The 12084-nt window shown below is 49.5% G+C and overlaps 1 protein-coding gene across 1 annotated transcript in view; it reads left to right on the top strand.

Annotated features, from left to right (window-relative positions):
• Nucleotides 1-7911: 7911 nt before the first annotated feature.
• The window catches only part of LARGE1 (LARGE xylosyl- and glucuronyltransferase 1), a 528909-nt gene continuing 524736 nt past the window's right edge, over nt 7912-12084 (top strand). Inside the window, exon 1 of the mRNA XM_047740096.1 lies at nt 7912-8976. The gene's annotated coding sequence lies outside the window, so the exon portion shown is untranslated. The remainder of the gene's footprint in view (nt 8977-12084) is intronic.

The following is a 12084-nucleotide window of genomic DNA, read 5'->3' as shown; positions in this document are numbered from 1 at the left end:
AATACTCAAGGACATCTCTGGATTTATCTCATTTTTGCAGAGTCATTTGGCCCTTCAAAGCGAATGCTTTGTCCCCTGAATTAGATTTGGAGATTCTCAAATGCAGAAACACATCCATGGTTCCTCCTGCTTGCTCTCCCCACTATGCCCACCCCATCGAGTGCATAGCAGAGTAGTACTGTAGTACTGTAGCTACCCAATAAACCATGGGGCACATGATTCTAAACACTAATTACATTTTTAATCTTCTTAAGCAAGTAATTTTTAAAACTATGGTTTTAAGTTGAGAAATCCTTGACTTTCTAGCAGGACTGGGTAAAACACTAACAGAAGCAGCTCTTGTCTGGCTTCCAGACATGCCCTATTTGGCCGTGAGAGAGACCCATTCGAGCCCTGGGTTTGGGAGTTTAACAGGTCACTGTGATTTGCCCTGTCCACACAGAGATCATCAATTCAAACCCACTAGTTCTGTGACTCCAGCATATTCAAGCCCAAACTTACAGAGATAAAAGCCAAAGGTCCAGTTGCCATGGGGGAGAATGGGGCTGTTACAGGAACTTTCAGCCATGGTCAATTCTCAAGTCAGGTTCTTGCCGAAATGCAGATCTGTCAAGGTCAAAGCAAAGGTTCTAGAGGCAGGCTCTAGCTCCCATGATAAAAATGCTGGCAGAAACTCTGGGGTAGGGGTGAAGATGGTGAAAGTGCTAGCTGAACAGGCTGGGTCTTCAGACCCTGCAGGAGGCTGGAATGATAAATAGATCCTTGTGCAAAGGGAAGTTGTAGGTGGGCAGATCAACCACATGTGACAGATGGTGGAGACAGTGTGAGACCTGCAGGTTCTAGGTCAGTTCACACCAAGCATCAAATAGCAAATGATTTCCAAAAGAAATTTCACTCTGGAAGAGAGGGGACTCCTTGTACCCTTGTAGGATCAGCTGTTGTCACATCCAGGAATAGGGAGGATGAGAATTGATAAGTCCGAGTGTTTGAGCGGCAAGCCCTTTTACCTATATTGGTTAGGATGTTTTTGGATGCAAGAAAGAGAAAACACAACAAAAAACTTACACAATAGGTGAACTTACTGGCTCATGTAAATGAGGAATTCACAAGATATGTCAGAGTTGCTCCTAGAGAAGGCCCTATTAGTTGGTGCCTAAGAGTCACGTCCTCCCCTTCTTTGCTAACAAACCTAACAGTGTTCCATCTCCAGAAGAGGAATCATGACTAGCCCAAGTCAATCCTAAGGGAGAAATCTAATAAAAGACAAAATATTTTTTGCCTTTTTCTTATTACTCTGGATGCTGGTTTGAGAACATGGTGTTTAGGGCAACTACAGCCATTCTGTGACCACGAGGCAACATGTAAAGCCAATGGGGAAGATGGCAGAATAGCAGACTAGAGAGAAAGATCTTAGGTCCTTGATGAAATCATGGAGCTGCTGTATCAAACATGGACCTGTCTACTTTGAGATTTTTCATTATGGGAGATTATTACTTAAAGTCTTACTACCTGGGTATTTTGTTACTTGCTGCCCAAAGCAATCCTAATTGATACAGATTGATTTTTTTTCTCTCTCTGTGCGTTGCTGTTCTCAGTGTCCTTTTATGTGTTATGGCAGCCAAAAGGTGGCAGTCATCCTAAAGTTTGTATCAGTAGACCTCACAGGCCAGAGGTGACAGAACACTTAGGAGTCCAGCTTCCCAGATCAAAGTCCTGAGAGTCAACTTGATTGGACCAGCCTAGGCTGTGTACTCAGCCTTGAATCAATGATGGTGATCAGGATATGGAATGCATTGATTAGCTTTGGCCCTTCATGTCTACTATTAGAACTGGGGATAGGTCAGTTTCAAAATAAAATCTGGATTCTTTTACCCAATGTCAGGGCCTTGCTCATATCCCCTAGGCCCACCTGGGTGATTACCTCCATCTCTGATGGACAGTTTCCATATACGCTAAAGGTTTCCTATCTTAAGCACCTATACTTCTCTGCTGTGGATATTCTCTGGTCATGGGAGCATGGTAGAAGGCTAGGACTGACCAATTCCCAGGAGCAATGCTCAACAGATGAAGGGATTTGATGGATAATTACTTCTCTAGGTTTTCTTACCCTTACTGGGACAATCCTGAGTTATGTTCTAATCTCTGCTGTCCAACCCAGTAGCTAAAAACCATGTGTGGCTATTTACATTTAAATCAATTAACATTAAATAAAATTAAAAATTCATTTCCTAAGTCAGACCAGCCTCATTTCAAGTAAACAATAGCCACTAGTGGCTACAATATTGGACAGTTCAAATATATAGCATTTCCATCATACAGGTCTTTTGGACAGTGCTATTCTACACATTCTCTGAATGTCATCACAACTAAGCACCCATTGACCACTTATTAATTTACCCTTATTGGCCTCTTGCCCTTTCTCATTTCATTCCCTCACATCTTCACTGGGCTTCTTGGAATCAACTTCCAAATAAGCGTCTTGCTCCCAAATCTTTGTCTCAGTGTTTACTTTCTGGGGAACCCTACTAGCATCATACTCTTGGGAATAGGAATGGGAGGATAGGATATTGTTGATTACCGACAAATGTCCTTTACATCCTGGTTACTCAAAGTGTGGTCCCTGGACAGGAATTTGTTAGAAAATCAGCATCTCACACTCTGCCCCAGACCTACAGAATCTGTATCTGCATTTTAAGAAGATTCCCAGGTGGTAGGTATGCACACTGAGGCTTGAGATGTCCTGCTCTATGGGTCTCTTAGATTGGGGACGGGTGGGTGGGGAACTGGGAAAACAGAACTGAGAAAATTTACCCACACAACTGTGACTGCCATTTAAACAGGGTTTTGAGGGGTTTCTTTGGCCTAAAAACTCAAAAAAACTATATTTCATCATTTTTTATTTCAATACTTTGATGCCCTTACCAATGCTTGAAAAAATATAATATATATGTTATATATAATATAATTTTTGTCCCTTTTTTTTGCCTTGGGTCTTCTGGCCCACTAACTTGAGGTCTCCTTTTCTTCCTAGACGGCAGGAACTCAGGATAAAAGCTCACTCTGACCTTTAAATTGACCTCTTCAGCACTGATTTTCTCTTTCTGTCTCCACAAGGCCTTCCCAGTTAAGCACTTCATCATAAGGTGATCAGGGAGCTATGTACCTGACAAGGTTTTTACTCTGATGGGCTTTCACATCCAGGAAGTGAATAAAGCCTTTCTTCTAAAAACAATGGGATTCTCTATCTACAGCCAAATTTATTCTAATTAGCTGGCTCTGAGGTTTGCGGTGGCAAGTCTTCCAGAAGTTAATAATGCTATTTTGAGAATACCTGTATGTTGCCCGCTTAATGAACATGATGATGGGAACATAAACTATTTTTCATTCCGCTAAGCAAGACTTTATCCCTAGTCCCCATCTCACGTCTCAATTCTAGACTTGCTTTGCTTTTAGTTAAATTATGTTCAAATCAAATTTTCATTAGTGTTAATTCAGTGGCTTTTATAATGTGTTTTAATTCTTCAGCTAGCAAGTGGCTTGTTTCCTGCTTAGATCTGATGGAGGCATTTTATTTTGCTCAGAAATGTCTTTTGGTGATTGGCCTGAATGACTGAGAGACGTTTCACACCACACACTTACATTTTCACTTGAAATGCGTCTGGATAGAACATCTTTTGCGGATATTTCTCCAGCATTCGTTGAAGGGTAACTAGCCTGCTCTCTATCTGTGCAACGTGAATGCTGTTTGATTCTTGATCCTTCAGAGGACATCATAACCTTATTTACTGATAAGATGTGGGAAAACCATGTGACTGCTAAGTCTTCTGAAACCTTGAAAATTTGTTTGCTAGATACTGAAGTCTGCAAAACAATCTGAGCAACTTTAAGTATGATCAGACCTGATGTTCAGTTGTTTCGATAAATATAACATTACTATATAAAATATTGCACTCCTGGGGCGCCTGGGTGGCTCAGTGGGTTAAGCCTCTGCCTTTGGCTCAGGTCAAGATCCCTGGGTCCTGGGATTGAGCCCTGAGTCGGGGCTCTCTGCTCAGCGGGGAGCCTGCTGCTCGCACCCCCCACCCCTGCCCCCGCCTCTCTGCCTACTTGTGATCTCTGTCAAATAAATAAATAAAATCCTTAAAATAAAATAAAATAAAATAAAATAAATTGAACTCCTTCCATACGGGCTGTTAAGTGTCCCTCATAGTAAGTCCCCCAATTCTCCCACACCCTGCCCCTCTGCCTCAGCTGCTATAACCCTTTCCCCAAACCATTCCTTCCTCTCACCACCATTTCACTGGAACCCAGCATCAAAGAATTAGTACTTGGCCTGCCAGGCCCCCCAACCCTGCTCTAGGGCCGATTCCCCATGTCTGACTTGACTTCCCCTAAGTTGGCTGGCAGGCACTCTGTGTTAGAGGTTGTGTAGTTTTCCTATCGCCCCCGTGAGGAGTCTTTGCTTTGCCTATGTAGCACCTGAACAACGTTCAAAACATTCAGAAAACAGCTGTGAAATCTTAGAAAGGAGGTTCTATTTGGAACAGTAAAAGTAATTGAGTTGACTTTAAGATTGTAAGAGTATCAGGCCACCTTCCTCTGGGTAAGCGTAATATTCTTTATTATTATTATTATGATTTTTTTGGAGGCAAGACAAGAATTGGGAAAAGGGGACTCTGGCCTTTTATTTTCTAATTTTAAAAATATTTTATTTTATTATTTTATTTTATATGCTGGGGTGGGGGGGACTCTGGTATTTTAAAACGTAAAACCCAATCTGCCTCCAGAATTTACATCATGTTCTTATTCCATTCCAGTTCCTTGAGGTTCACAGAAAATGAGACAGGGAAAAGCGGTGGTGAGAGCAGGTTTCATAAAAAGCTGTCAAAAGGACTTCCTCTTTGAGATGCCTTTAGGGCCCCCTAGTGGCTAATTTAAGACAGGTTTTTTTTGTTTGTTTGTTTGTGTTTTTTTGTTGTTTTGTTTTGTTTTGTTTTTAAGGATTAGGTCTCCTGGACCCTGATTTTAAAAAAAAAAAAAGACCTTTCTGAATTTCTCCTATGACAGGTGCAATAACTGTGTGGAGAGGAACAGGTAACGGTTGGTTTAGAGGGCTCAATATTTTTTCACTTCTCAGTCTTTAACAAAAGCATTGCACAATCTTTAGAAATAACTGATATATCACCTTACATATTTTATTCTGCATTCTTCATACTATATTATGTCATAGCTGAAATCCTTTTAAGACATTTATATCCTGGTTTGTGTCAGAGGGCTATAATTCGTAGGTAAGTACATCTTACCTTAGGCTTTACACACACACACACACACACACACACACACACACACACACCCCTCTATCCATCCCATTGGTGGGGCAAAGGGATGCTTTTTATTTGGGGCTTCACATGGTATTAACTAACAGAAGGGCTCGTTTGTGGAATAGTTCACTCTGACAACATTCCTATCATTTAGAACATTAGATATGCCACTGAGTTCAAAACACTGCAATACTGAACTGATATTGCAAAGCTTTATGCATTTAAGGTGACTTTTGACTGATGCAAGTAATTTTTGTGAGATCCTCTAATAATGAAATATGTCTTCAATGTATCTTATTGACCACAGTGAATATTGCTCCCTCTCAATGGTCATATTTTTCTTTCTAAAATCCAATCTAGACAATGCACTACACTTGGGTAATTATAATGGAGATGTTTCTTTACTACAGGCTTATCTTTTAGTTTTTTTTTTTTAATATGATTTCATTATTTCTCCTTTGCTTGTAAATTTCAGGTCTCCCTCCGCTTCCTCAGTCACGTTACCATTATTAATATGCTAATGTGTTGTAATAATGCATTTTACACCCCTAATGAAGGGAAGCAAAGCAATGAATAAAAAGCAAGCCCAAAATTCTTGCTTTAAGTTTACCGGTTCCAGGGCGGGGGTTGGAGTAGGGGAGGAGGAAGAGTAGGAAGGACAGTCGACCCGCAAAAAATAAAAATGATCCCCTTGTTTTCAGTGCGTTCTAGAACAGAGCTGCACGTCAGAGGGAGAAGGGAGCAGCGTTCGAGCTAAAAGGATTGGCATTAAACTTTGACACTTGAATGGTCTCTAGGATATTAGATTATATTTTATCATACAACATTCTTGTCCGATACGGTAGTGACATCAAAACCAGATACTATCTCCTATCCCTGCAAACGTGAAGGGTGAGACTCATCCCCGCGGAGATAAGGCAGCAGGACCCCAGATTCACAGCGAACTTATCCTGAAGCTCCAGGGCAAACGTTTTTTACTTCTTCGCCGGGGACGCCGCTGTGTAACCGCTACCTTCTTTTCGCATTCTCCTCTGCTCCGTCTGTAGCTGCGATTAGGTAAACAGCGCTCCGGAGCTGGGGGAGAGCGGGCGGTGGTGCACGAGGAGTGGGGGTGGGGCACTGGGGCGGGGGGTCGTTGCCTAAAGAGGCTGGAGGGAAGTGGGGGCATGGCGGAAGGGTCCCGGCTGGGTCGAGCTGAAGGCGGAGAGCGGGGTTACTTGGCGGGAGCCAGGTCCCGAGCGGAGTGGGGGACCAAACCTCCAAAACCCTTGGGCCCCCAGCCTGACCTCTGGGGAGTGTGGTCGGAACCGCAGCCCCAGCTCGGCGCCCTTTCATTATGCACCGCCCCACCTCCCCTCCTTGCACTTTCTCCGGGCTGTTGCATCGTTTCCCTGCCCCTTCCAAGAGTAAGGTGGGCTTCCCCTTGCCTCATCTAAGCCCTAGGGCCGAGAGAGAGAAGCGCGCGGAGGCGAGGCTGGGACCCGGTGCCCGCCGGGCCGGGAAGGGGTGGGGACCCCAGGTGGGGGGGGGAAGGGGACCCCAGAAACCCTGGGACGAGCTGAGGAAAAACCCGGGAGCTGGACCCCGCGCCGGAGCTCCGGTCTTCCAGTCAGAGTTGCCCATCCTTCTGCGTCCTCCTCCTCTCCGGGCCTGTTCTCCCCTCCTTTGGGTTTTTCTCTCCAGGCCTCCTCCTTCCATTCCACGGCCACGACCCCGCCCCCCTTGCCCAGCCGATTTCACCCACTCTTTCCGTAGCTTCATAGCTTCGGAGGACTCTCGGCGCCCCACTCTCGGCTTTAGGGCTGGGAGGCTGGAAGTCCATTCAATGGGATGTCGCGCGCGGGGCTCGTGTGCCAGGAAGAAGAGCAAGAATGAAATCAGAACGGGGAGGGGCGTGTTGTGCGTGCAGGGGTGTGTGTGGGGGGAGGTGGTGGTGGTGGTGGCAAAGAAATGCAGTTTTCCCGAAAGAACAGGGAGCCTTGGACCGGATTCTTGGATACAGAGCCGCAAATAATGCTGTCAAAGCCCTTCATCGTGGCTCCTCGCGGCCTCAGGCTTCCCCATACCCTGCCCACCTCGGAAAGAAGCGGCGAACCCGAGTAAAAGTGGAGGCGGGGAAACTTCCTACTTCCCACGACGGCGGTTTTGTACATGGGGGAGTGGACAGGCTGCTCGGCCCTGCGAGCCTGCCGGCGTCTCGACAGCGGCAGCTGCGGACCCGTCCCTCTTCCCTTCCCCCTCTTTCCGCGAGGCTGGCCAAGCCCGAGGCGGCCGGGAGCGGCCGGGGTGGGGGGAGAAGGGCGGGGAGCTCCCAGCTTGCACGCTTTCCTCCGGACCCCGGCCGGGATCCCGGCTCCGGGTGTTGCTTCCACCCGCGTGCGAGCGAGCCGGGAGAAGTGGAAGGGAGGAGCCTCGCGCGAGGAGGCGGAGCCCAGGCGGGGGAGGCCTCTAAGTCCGTGCGGCTGTGGCGTCTGCCATTGGCCGGCCGCGCCGTCACGGGGTGGGGGCGGGCACCGAGGCGCGCGCTGGCCCCGCCTCCGCCCGGAGCCCGACCCGGGCTCGCGGTCCCCCCCAGCTGCACAGACATGACACAGACACACAGTCACTGCAGCTGCTGAGCGAGCCCGGCGCTCTGGGCACGCGGCGGCGGGGCCAGCCCGGAGCCCGGACCCCAGCGTCCGCCCGCCCGCTCCCCTCTTCGCCGGCCCCCGCGCGGCGGCCCCCGCCTGACCCGGCGCGGGAGGTGGGGATCGCGCGCCGGCTCCGGCCAGCGGCGCCCGGCTGCCGGCGGCGGCTGCAGCAGCCGCCCAGCTCCGAGCGCCGGGCGCTCGGGGAAGCCGGCGCGTCTCGGAGGCGGCGGCGGCCGAGGCCGGCGAGCGCTCCCGGCGGCAGCGGGGCCGCCCGCCTCGGCTCCCCGCACCCACCGCTCTGCGCCCCGCCTCCGCTCCGGTGACCTTCCCGGGGCGCCTCCCCCGGCCCCCGCGCCCCCAGCCCCGCGCCCCAGGCCGGGGCGAGGCCCTCTCCAGCGCCTCCTTCCCGCGGAGCCGCGGGCGGGCGGCCGGCGCAGGCCCGGGGGGAGGGGGCGCCGCGGCCGGCTGCAGCCTCTCTACCGCCTAGCTCGGCGTCCGGCCCGGTCGGACCGCTGCTGCCCCGCCGCCGAGCGGAGCCCGGGCGCCCGAAGCTGGGGGCGCGGCCGCTCTCGCCTCGCGGGGCCGGGAGCGGGCAGGCCCTGCCCTGAAGGGGCGAAGCGGCGGGGAGCGCGGGAGGTGGAGCCGGCCCAGGCGGCCGCCCGGCGTCTCTCCCCAGCGCCCCCTTCCCGGACCCAGCCCGTGGAGGACGCAGGCCCCTGCCCATGCGGGGCGCCCCCGGCTCGGAAGAGTCCTTGGGGCAGGGATCAGTTCCAGGCAGCGGCGCCGGAGGGAGAGGAAGAAGGGACAGTGCTCAGCTCGGGCGGCCCGGACCCCCCCGCGCAGCGTTTGGAGCCGGGGACCGCCCCGAAGTCTGCGCTTGGCACCGCCGCTTGAACTAGGGCAGCGCCTGCTGGGACCCCGACCTCGACCCGGACCCCTTGCGCCTTGTAGGAGGAGGCGGCGGTGCAGCCGCGCCACCCAGCTCTTCCGCGGTCTCCCTGTGTTTGGCGGCAGTCACAGCCAAGGTAAGAGCCCGGGGGTGCTTGAGAGCCTCCGCGGGGGGCGCCCTGATGAGCCGCGCCGGACAAGTTCTCCGAACCTGTAGCTGGTACCCCCTGTGAGGGCACAACCTCAGCTCCTGGGTCAGGAGCCCTGGACAGGCCGGAGGGAAGTCCAGAAGTCTCTGATGTCCCCAGGACCCTTCCTAGGGACTGCCCGGCTCCTAGGCACAGAGGCTGCTAACCCGGGGCAAACAAGGACGAGTTTCCCGTCAACAGCGGGAGGTGGTGTGCCTTCATCTCGCATCCCTCCCCCTCAAACCCCCCCCCCCCCGGTCTCCGCAGCTTGTTAGTTATGGGCACCTGTATTTTGGGGGACCTGCTGTGTTTTTCCGCTGTCCCTCTTGGGTGATCCTTACCTGTCTTTCCCGGTGTGATGCTGTGAAGAAGTTTTCTTTGCTCCTTGTGGTAGAGAGTCAAGGCGTTGTAGGGTGAGCGGTCAGAGCTTTCTAGTTCCTCTGTAGGACAGAGTGTTTGGGTGGCCCCGCTGTCTGTAGAGAGGGAACCTAAGCAGAGTGGCGGTCCTGTTAGACGAAGCTGCTTAGGATGAGTGATCCCTGTATAGCGATCCAGGCGTTCGCTGCTGAAGGGTGCAGTGGCTGACTCCGCTAAGTTCCTGCATCCTTAAGTTATTTTGTTTATTGCTTTATTACCTTCTTTAACATTTCCCCTTTTAAGGAACCTCGATCCTACAAGGCTGCCCTTGGCAGTTTGAAATTAAGTCTGTGAGATTTCCCTGGAACAATCTGATTTTAAATGGGTCACTTAGGAGGGAACAGATTGTCTCTCCTACATTGAATCCATCCCCCTGTGACCCTGTTTAATGGGGATGGATTTTTCTCGTCCCTGAGCTGATGTACCTCGGTTGAGCAGGTTTCTGTTGAACTCTGAATCCGTGAATTTTGTCGCTCAGTCCATTACAATGATCTCCTGAGGGAGCAAAATAGCAGTTTCTATTTTCCGTGAATGTCACAGGAAGTTTTACAGGGTCTTATGTAAGTTCCCCAAGAGAGCACTCAGGCTTCTGCTTCCTTCTTGGTGATGTGAGGCAGCAGGTTGGGTGGTCACATCCCCTAAATGCAGGTTGGTCCCTCTCCGACACAGGTGGAAACCCAAAGTGCTTATTCACTCCGTGGATGCAGTCACTTCAGGCTCATTTTTCTCCTTACCTCTTTTGTCTTCCCTCCCCAGGAGTCAGCTTTGGTAGACTTAAGGGAAGGTTCTAAATTAGGGAAGGAATAAGTGGTGTTTTCTTTTTGCATCTCTTACAAATGGGTGACATGAATGAATTACGCACGGGCATGAGTCCTCACTGGGGATTAAAAACAACAACAAAACCTGGCTTTAAGGTTTCACACATCTTAGTGTACCTTTATGTTTCAAGCGGGTTTTACTTCAGTGAAAATTGTTTGAGGAGAACACACATTTATCGAGGCTGGCTCCGTTAATTCTATACCAGGAAGGAAACTAATTGAAACAGAGAGGCAGAAGTCATCAAGATTTAGACATTAGTGGGTTTTCAAGTAGTAGCAAGGAACAGGAAACAAATCGGCCCAGTAGGATAGGGAGGTTTTTCAAAGCAAATGTTGGATCACTCCGGCGTGGGCAGTTGTCCACTGACAGGTGTGGGTCCTTTCCCTTCACGTAGTGGAGCGTGTTGGCTAGTGGGTTAACTTTCTGGTGTGTGAGGTAATGCAGATCACATTGGCTTTTAAACCAGAACTGTAAGGGCCTTGGAAATGAAAGGTCAGATTTTCCGGTGTCCTCCTAGGTCCCAGCAAGCTTCCATCTCGTTGTGGGGGAGGGGGATCTGAAGGTTTCCTTGGGGTTCTGGGTTCGTGAGCTGTGCTTTATTTAATGTGGATGGAGAATGCAGGAGTGTCTCCATCCTTCAGCCACCTACGGTGGCAGGACACTAGGGGGACTAGTCTTCTATTCCACCACCAAGGAAGAAAACACAAGGACCCATGTTACAAAAGACTGTGGTTTATCTTTAGGGTTCATGAACTTGACTTTTTGGTACTTGATGTATGCTTGCATGAATGAGTGAATTCCAAATGCTTGAACGATGAGCCTGATCACATCTAAATTGTCTTTTGGACAAGTCAGGACTGGTTAACTGCAAAGTTCTGTGCATACGAGGGTTACACATTTTTGGGAGACAGAACCTCCTGCAGAGTCTGTCCTTTGAGCATGAGACCATGCTAACTTTGTGTTCCCTGAAGGTTTGTAATTAGAACTGCCCTTTTTTTTTGGGAGGGGGTTGGATTGCATGTCACCTACAGTCTTCATAAAAATCACATAAAATCAGCCATTCTAAATGGTCTCTAGAATCAACTCTGTCAAACTTGAAATTTCTCACCGTCATCCTTTAAAAATACATACCTTGTATTTTTGCCATATGACCTCTGACGGTCAGGTATGCACTTCTGTCTCAGATGCTCTCTGCACTTTTAACAGCATTAAATCGGTAGCGTCTAGGTTTCTTCCAGCAGAATTGGAAGATAATTCTATTTTGCTGAAGAGCAAAGCCCCATTGCCCAGGCTTTACCCACGTGGCCAGATCTTATCAGAGCTGACTTCAGAGGTGGGCAGGCAGAGTCCAAGAAGAGATTTCCCTGTTCAGAATACTGGCACCAGAAAAGGCAGATGTCACAGATTTAGGACTCACAGTTTTCTAAAGGCCCCAACTCAGCATATGGAATTAGACTCAGTGTTTGGAACCTGTGAACCTCCAAGAGTTGTTACATTTTCCTGAACTCTGGGGTCCGGTAGACACATTGGTGATCTTTTACCCATATGTGTAGTGCATATTTAGGTAGTTTAAAGGGAGCTATTGTTGTGGTCTAAGGAAAATGGTCAGCATAAAGCTTTATTTCTGCTATTAAAGCTTTATAGATTGATTCTCATAGGCACAGTATAGCCAAGGGGTAAGAGATTGGAGCAGGAAAATACTATTAAATTTACCATTGAGCATCAACTAGTGAAAACCGGTCCCGGAAAAGGTATATACTGTGGTCCTAAGGCATGAATGAAGTCTTGTAAATTCCAGGGAAGCCAGGTGCCAGAGGGAGA

Source organism: Lutra lutra, chromosome 8, assembly GCF_902655055.1.
Source record: "Lutra lutra chromosome 8, mLutLut1.2, whole genome shotgun sequence".
NCBI lineage: Eukaryota > Metazoa > Chordata > Mammalia > Carnivora > Mustelidae > Lutra > Lutra lutra.
This window is presented reverse-complemented; position numbering and strand designations above follow the sequence as displayed.